Source organism: Cervus elaphus, chromosome 25, assembly GCF_910594005.1.
Source record: "Cervus elaphus chromosome 25, mCerEla1.1, whole genome shotgun sequence".
NCBI classification, from domain to species: Eukaryota; Metazoa; Chordata; class Mammalia; order Artiodactyla; family Cervidae; genus Cervus; species Cervus elaphus.
The window spans coordinates 11,594,987-11,603,840 of record NC_057839.1 but is presented as its reverse complement, the minus strand read 5'-3'; the positions used below and the strand labels follow the sequence as shown (position 1 = coordinate 11,603,840).

At 47.3% G+C, this 8,854-nt stretch overlaps 1 non-coding gene across 1 annotated transcript; it reads left to right on the top strand.

Annotated features, from left to right (window-relative positions):
• The first annotated feature begins 273 nt into the window (after window positions 1-273).
• Window positions 274-376, top strand: LOC122684035. Its single transcript, XR_006337930.1, has one exon. It is a non-coding gene; the product is annotated as a U6 spliceosomal RNA (small nuclear RNA).
• The last annotated feature ends 8,478 nt before the right edge of the window (window positions 377-8,854 follow it).

Below are 8,854 nucleotides of genomic sequence, written 5' to 3'. Positions count from 1 at the left end.
ATCAAGATGCTAGCTGATTTGGAAGGTCATGAATGTGAGAGGAACCCTATTCAATCCGGTACATTCCCCTAAGCAAAGAAGAATCTCTTATGTGTTTAAATGAAATAAAGCAAAATGTCTCTATAAGGCGTACCAGAAAAAGAAAGCTCAGTGAATCCCTTAAGAATCCATTCTATTCAGTCATCCATCCCATCAGTTCTCAACATTTCACTTAAGGACCATTTAACCCAATCCAACTTTGGGAGGGGCTGATTAAAAATGCAGGTCATGTGCTTGCTTCTGCAACAAATATACTAAAATTGGAATGATACAGGGAAGGCTAGCATGGCCCCTGCCCAAGGATGACATGCAGATTTATGAAGGGTTCCATATATATATATATATATTTTTTTTTAATGCAGATTATTAAACATAGTGTAAACTGAGAGATTTTTCTGGAAGGAGATTACTCCAGGTGAGAAAAATGACTGTCCAAGTGAATCTTATTTTCTATCTCTATCACCAAATCTCAGATATTTCCAGAGTTATATTCCTCCTGCCTTTGCCATACCTGGCCTCCTGGAACACCCAGTTCCTCCTCAGTTCAGCCTGGGCACAAGTAAACCCCCTTTCTTGTCTCTTCATGCAGCTAAGACAGGCTAGCATTAAAAAATGACTTAGCTGAATATGATGGGGAACCAAAAGAAAATATGGGCAACACAATAATAGTCACTAGGCTTTCAGGGTATAGAGAGAACTCTGAGTCAGTGTCGACAGAAATGGAAGGACTAGAGCCCTGTCAGAAACACCTTCCTTCCCTGCTCCCTGGAGATCTCTGCCAGGTGGCCTCAGGTCACAGCTTGATTTCTAACCTCCAGGAGCTGACCCTTCCCTACCAAACTGGAGTTTCCAAAGACTAACCAGGGGCCTCCCTGGTGGCTTAGTGGTAAAGAATCCGCCTGCCAATGCAAGAGACTCGGGTTCAATCCCCAGTCCAGGAAGATGCCACCTGCCACGGAGCAACTAAGTCCATGCGCCACTACTGAGCCTGTGCTCTAGAGCCAGGGACCCAGAGCTACTGAAGCCAGCTCACCCTAGAGCCTGTGCCCCGCAGCTGGAGAAGCTACTGCAATGAGAAATCTGCACAATGCAATGAAGAGGAGCCCCCGCTTGCTGCAGCCAGAGAAAAGCCCACGCAGCAGCAAAGACTCAGCACAGCCAAAAACAAATAAAGAGTACCCAGAAGCCACTCCTAAGTCAGGCACTTGAGGTGGGGGCTCGGGGTGTGGTGGTCCACAATCGTCCACTATGAGCAGAGGGTGGAGTCTGCTCTTCCTTGCTGCCCCCTTGCCCAACGCAGTACCTGGCACATCCTGGGGCTCAATGTAATGTCTCTTGGGTGAGAATTTAAACCTTTGCCTCACACAAATGATCAGATTTAATTCCGCTTTTGGATCTGAGGGCTGCATTTCCTTCAAGTTGTTGGGGTTGTCATGGCAGGTTTGGGGCTCTGGTTATCTGCCCCACCCACTTCGGAGGCACCTTAGGGCCTTTCTCTCAGGAGCGTGTAAGGTTTCTTCATGACTGCTGCTGCTGCTAAGTTGCTTTAGTCGTGTCCGACTCTGTGTGACCCCATAGACAGCAGCCCACCAGGCTCCCCTGTCCCTGGGATTCTCCAGGCAAGAACACTGGAGTGGATTGCCATTGCCTTCTCCAATGCATGAAAGTGAAAAGTGAAAGTGAAGTTGCTCACTCGTGTCCAACTCTTCGCAACCCCGTGGACTGCAGCCCACCAGGCTCCTCCGCCCGTGGGATTTTCCAGGCAAGAGTACTGGAGTGGGCTGCCATTGCCTTCTCCGTCTTCATGACTGGATAACTGCTCACTAAAGCTCTTCAGCCACATGTTGCAGAGTCCTCACGCGACGAGACCTGGGATCAGCAGACCGACCTCTCCATTTTGAAAGAAGGGAGCTGAGGCCCAGAGAATGTTCAGGAGCTTTCCCAGGCCCTCATAGCCATTTCATGGCAGAGATGTCCCTGGAACTCAAATTACTGAACGCCCAGGTCTGGACTTGTTGCCCTCAGCGCTCAGCATTCCTCTGCCCCTCCACCTGTTTTCTCTAGAATGGCAACCTCCAAGAAGCTGTGCGACGCTGCTCTCAACTGGGGCCCTCTGTCCCTCCCCTGCCCTCGGAGTCTGGCGAGCCTCCTGTTGGCTCCAAGATGCTGTACCACACCTGTGTTCACCCCGAACCTTCACAGTTCAAGATGTAAAAGCAGATGCTGACCTAGCCTGGGCTCCCCTGCACAAGTCCCTCGGCACTCGAAGAAGACAGAGTTGTTTTCCAGCGTGGGTCATAAATACCAGAAAGCACCTGTTGAAAGTAACTCCATCTTATTCATACGTGTGTGTGTGACTTTTTTTCCTCTGTCTCATTTGCTTTTTTCCTCCATCGGCCCACCTTCACCTCCCTGAATAAATGCAGGCAGACCCCCTGAATGCCTGAAGATTTTGAACAGATAAACCAGACAGTAACTTGGTACCTTTGCTGAGTGTGCTGAACTGAAATTAGTGTGTATCTCAAGAGGACCAACATTGCTTAAGAATAACCTTGTTAAATACTAATTTTATCTCTCTCTAAAAAGAGCTACACTTCTTAAACCAAACTTGGGGGAATGTGACAGGAGAAAAAGCAGAGAAATACAAATAAATTTTTTAAAATGTAATCTCACCACCACTGCTAATGTTTTAGGGCAGCAGTCCTCAGTCTTTTTGGCACCAGGGACCAGTTTCATGGAAGACACCTTTTCCATCGATTGGGGTGGGAGTGGTTTAATTTAAGCACATTACATTTACTGTGCATTTTATTTCTATTATTATTACATCAGCTCTACCTCAGATCATCAGGCATTACATCTCGGAGGTTGCGTGCTAAGTCACTTCAGTCATATCCAACTCCTGCAATCCTATGGACTGTAGCCGGCCAGGCTCCTCTGTCCATGGGATTCTCCACACAAGAATAGTAGAGTGGGTTGCCATGCCCTCCTCCAAGAGATCTTCCTGATCTAGGGATCAAACCCCATGTCTCAGCCTCCTGCACTGACAGGCAGGTTCTTTCTCAGAGGTTGGGGACCACTCTTTTAGGATATGTCTTTTCTATCTTTAAAAAAACACATAAAACTATTATATCATTTCAGGAAAAGTAATGGTTAAAAAAGAAAGTCTCCACTCACCAAAAGAGGCATAAGAAGAGGCCTGCCTGCACACCCCAGTAACTGCTGACACATGTCTAAAGATAGGAAACGAGTAAGCTACATTTTTCAACTTGGGAAAATAAAAGTTCATGTGGTATTCACAGTATCATTGTAACTGGTCCTTTTCTATTTAAAAAAATGATATTAATGAATTTGTGGGTGAGGATGAGAATAAGTATTCACCGTACCGTATTTCCCGAGAACAGTCAGTTTCTGTTCTGCTGATGCTGCATGATGTATCCATCTTCTGAATCCATGTGCCTGTTGGTTGGGGCTGTGGCAGAGGCGATGGCAGCGACAGCCTGAACACAGGAAATCACCTTCGAAGGGGAAGCTCTGGGCTGGCAGAAGTGTATTAACCTTTCATCCATGTCATTGGGTTTAATATGTTAACTTTGTAGTAAAAGCTTCTTCTTTGAGCTCATGGTTCATAAAAAGTGTTACTGGTCCTTGATGTTCCCAGTTGAGGATAGTAAGGAAAACAGAACCCTGAAAGCTCACATTGATTGAAGCAAAGACAGAGCTAGGGGGTCAGCCCAGTGCCCCAGCGCCTCCCCAGCCTGACAGAACTGAACGGCTATTCATAGCCGCTGGAGCACTTCCAAGCTGTGAGTGTAAATTTACTTGTATCATCTCTGCAGAGAGGAACTGTATAGTCCCCAGTGCCTCCCGGTTGATTCGGATCGACTGTTTATTTGTTTAGTCCTGTAATGATATTATCCACAGGGCTAGAGCCACACAGGGAGGATGAGGAATTCCTGGAGGAGGGAGGCTGCATGTGTTTATTGCCCTGTCAGCCCTTCACGACAAAAGACAAAAGTTGCTGTAATTTGTGTGTTCCCACACACGTGATCCATATGGACAATATCGAGTATAGGTGCTGATGAAGACAAAAAAAAAAAAAAAATGGGATTACCAGGAATCAAGATGCCAGCTGCCCTGTGAGGAATGCAGAGAAATGCTCTCTGATTAAACCCCACAGTTCCAAAGCTGGAAGGAATTCTGAGATGTTATCCATAACCAGAAGAAAAAAGAACCTCCAGCTCTTGACTGACTTATGCCTTGTGTTGCCTTGAACCTTAAGCCTAATTTCTTTTCAAGCTCAGTGGTTAGCAGGTTTCTCATGGTCATGCCTATTGTGGGGAGGAGGGACCATCATTTCCCTCATCCTCAGCACATTTATTTTTAGCTCAGTTTCAATAGAGTTCCTTGCTGTGGGCATATTATCGGCGCCAATTCTAGTTCATCTTCTCAGCGTCAGACTGAAACCCCTGAAATGTGTGGCCAGTAGGTTCCTGATTGTTTTTCTGGAAGCTTGCAGCTCTGAAAGTTTTTACCTCAGGAACGTGCCGTCTATCCAAGAAATACATGACTTGAAAGGACAGAATGAATCAGCAGAGTCTGCATGTCACTCAGTGGGCTGGCAAACACCCATCCGCTTAGGGGCAGCAGTGCCCAGCTTCTCACTGACTATGGGACCATTATGGCCCTGCCACGTGGATGGGACCATTGCACAGTTTGATCCCTGCCGCCTAAGGGTCTCGCATGGTTTACTGATGCCAAGATGGCGAAGGGCACTGCAGTAAGGGCTGACTGGAAAATAAATGCAAGTAGGATGGATAGCTGCCACAGGCCTTGAGAAACAACACTCAAAGACCTACCCAAACCACCCCAGCAACGTGATGCAACACTGCTAGATGTCAGCGAGGAACGCAGCAGGTCAAATCAGATGGCCAGGGCTGATTAACAGGACAAGGCAACATGTTTGAATCTCCAGTAGCAATGGTCCCAGAAAATAGCCACTTGCGATTCCCAAACAATGGAGACATTTCATGACCAACAAGATGGAAAGGAATATGACGATCCCTTTCCGCCATCCTGGCAGCAGTATTCACTATGGAGTCCCTGCCAACTGACACAGATACTTCCAATGTATATTTAATGAAAGCTAAACTGTGCGTATGTAATTATAAAATAGTAGGATTAAGGAGGGTAATGCTTACCAAGTAGACCAGAGGTCCATTAGTAGTTCTCAGCGAGGGCAAACTGGTGGAAGAGGCAGCAGTTTCAAGATAGATGCTGCTATGCTTTGCATTTGGGCTTCCCACGTGGTGCTAGCCGTAAAGAACCCGCCTGCCAATGCAGGAGACATAAGAACGCAGGTTCGACCCCTGGGTAGGGAAGATCCCCTGGAGGAGGGCATGGCAACCCACTCCAGTATTCTTGCCTGGAGAATCCCGTGAACAGAGGAGCCTGGCGGGCTACTGTCCATAGCGTTGCAGAGAGTCTGAGTGACTTAGCATGAACGCATGCTTTGGATTTAACTTCAGGAGGGTTGGTACCCATTAGCCTCGAGTTCGACTTCTCAGTTCCTCTAAGTAGGAAAAAAAGCCTAGAAGAATCGCCTCACTTTGCTTATTGGGTGTGAATGGGAGGCGGGGATGGGAGATGAGGGCATAAACTTGCCCTAGAACAAAGCAAACAACCATATTAAACAGAGGGGCTGTTATAAAAGCAAAATATAGACAGTGCGTGTATTTTTAATGACCAGGACTAGGGTGCCCTGTGCAAACATAAACACCTCCCTGCCTGCGGAGGGCCAGAAACCCTCCAGGCATGGAGTTTGGGTTCCCTGCCACCCCCTCCTAAGGGTGCCTGGCCCTGCCAAAAATCATTTACAAATAAAGAGCTCTCAGAAATGTGCCCGACCTTCGGCCAAAGAGAAGAACCTCTTTTCCAATAAATATTTGGCCGGGAGTGGGGGGAGGGGAGCCAAGAGTAACAAAGGGAGCCCGCGGCCGGGTTTGTTTGGATTGCCCGGGCGGCGCGGGAGCGGCCGGGCGCAGCTGACCACGGGTACAGATAGGTTAATTTCCACATGGAGCGGCAGAAACCCAATCCGCGGGTTGCGAAGCGTGGGTCAGCCAAGGCACGTTAATCTGTTTAGCATGTGCGCCGCGCGGAGGAGCCAGACCACCGGGGCGCAGGAGGCGCGGCCGCAGCCGCGCTGCTCCGGGGGAGTTAATAAAGAGCTTAAGGCAAGTAAGTGTAGCGAGGTGGCGGCAGCCCGGAGCCGGCCGCGCCCGCGGGCCCCGGGGAGGCCGAGGTCGCCTGCTGCCCGCCGCCCGCGCCCCGCGGGCCCGAGGCTCCGTGCGCCCCGGAGGCCGGGCGAGCGCCGGGCGGGCGAGGATGGGCGCGGGGCGGGGCGGGGGCCGAGGGAGCCTCTTCTCCGCGCTCGCGCCGTGGGGGAGAGCAAGGAGCGGGGGTGGGGGGTCGCCATTTCGAACATTTTTAACTAATCAAAATATTTGCTGATGAGTATTTATTTTTACAAGAACTCGGTTTGGCTGGAGACTTCCCGAGCAACAATACGGGCTGCCGTATTAGGTTTGTGACGCAGCCAAGTGCGGTTGGGCTTATTGAATCTGCGCGCCGGAGATCACTCGCTCCGGAGACGTTTCTCTTTTCTAGGGAGGAAGCTTTCCCAGGACATCTTTCTGCAGATGGCGCTTAGAACACAACCACATGTTCCCCCAAAGCACCGGAGGCTTCATGTATTATGTTTTGTTTTGTTTTGTTTCGTGTATTATGTTTGGGCTGAGTGAAAAGAGGAACGCACCCCCTTTCCTATCCGAGCAACAAAAGGGAAAATAGCGGGGAATATCGCAGTCTTGAGACAGGAAAGCCAAGCTCAGAGGTTCTGTCGTAAACACTAACAACACAAGTGCATTCATACAACACGTCTACCTCAGTACATCCTTCCAACGTGCTAAGTTTTCCTTCCTCCCTGTCGTTCTTCCTCCCAATACTCGAGACTCGCTTTTTAACTTCACTGAAGTACAGTTATTGAGTCTAATCGAAGGCATTTACTGAAGCAACGACATACTTGAATTCGAGTCATTGCAAAACCACTGATGACTATCGAGGAAACCCTATGAAAGATTAAGTTGAATCAAGTTTGAAAACGGACAAATAATGGTGCGTAGTAAACAACTAGGATGGTACAGATATCTGCAACAATACTAGATGATATTAATAATTTTTAAGTGATGTTGACTGAAAAAGAGATTTAAGTCTCCTAATTCAGAGCAGTAATGGTCATAAGAGGAAGGACTGCTGTAGCATGAATTAATCTTGAACAATTTAACAAGGGGTTAAAGAATGTTTCCTAGAGGACTTCTCCTTGGCTCCGCCTTGAGAAAGGAGGAAGTTGGGCAGGGGTTCTTCTGAAAGGAGGCCTGCAGAGCATCATAGTCAAGGAGTACCTGCAGAAAGTGTAAATGAGCAGATGTGTAAAATATGAAATTGCATCAGAGAAGCAGAAACTAAATGTACCTATCACAAAAAAAGAAAATTTATCAAGTGCAAGATGAGACAGGACTAGTTCAAATACATACAGAAATAAAATACCTAAAAAGCTCTAGAGATCCTAAGCCAAATATCACTCGGCAATGCAATCTGGTCACTTTCAAAAGCAAACATAATACTAGGATAAGGAAAATCAAATGAACCATTGGGAACCACGAACCCACTTTTCCCTTTTTTCAAGCTTTTCACTCAATTTGGGGAGCCACAACTGAAGAGATCTAGAGAATTAAAACAGCTTCCCTTCTTTCCTGTACCTCCTTCACTTTCTTGGTTTACATTGGTCATTGAGTGTCCAGATCTTAATGAGTTAGTGACATTTGCCACTTGTCTAGTTTTGGCCCAAACACTCCCCTAGATCAAAATTAAATTATCTGTGTCTCCATCAAGTGTGAAAAGACCTTGTGACTTCTTTTGATCAAAGAGAGCAATGGCCTCAATTTTAAAAAAGGAGAGGAAAGGCAGCATTAATAAAAATTGCCCACATTTCATATTATTTTGAAACCAGTTGGCAGAGATGAAGGAGCTAAGGAAAGCAAAAGTTTGAGAGAGCCAAAAAAATCATAGCTGAGGAACTTAAATTCTTTGGCATCAAAGAAGAGAACAGGTTTCAATATTTCAAACTCAAATTTCCTTTACTCAGTGACCCCAGCCAAGAGAGGACACTTTGCTCCTGCCAGTCAAGAGAAAGACATCAATAAAATGCCTGGATGTCCAATAAACCAAGGAGACTGCATATCTGGAAGGCGACACATTCCCATGCCCAAGCTGTTTTTTGATACTCCTTCACCTCCGTGTGAGAGTGTCTTCGCTCAGGCCTCTGTAAATAACAAAATACCAGAGACTGGATGACTTACAGACATTTGTATCTCAGGGTTCTGGAGGCCGAGAAGTCCAAGGTCAAAATGCTGACAGGTTCATTTCTTGGGAGGGCCCTTTTCTGGCTTGTAGACTTCTCCCTGTCTTCACGTGGACATGGGGAGGAAGCTCCAGTCTCTGTCCTCTTCTTATAAAGGACACTAATGCATCATGGGGGTTAGTGTCATCCTCATGATCGCATCCAAACCTAACTGTCTTCCAAAGGCCCCACCTCCAAATACCATCAGGAATTAGGGTTTGAACATATGAATTGGGGGCAGAGGGTCAAGGACACAAACTTTCAGCCTCCAACAGGGAGGCACTACCATGTTGGTTCAAGGCAGCTATAGATCTGGCAGGATAGGTGGCAAATCCCCTCCCACCTTCAAGGTGGAGA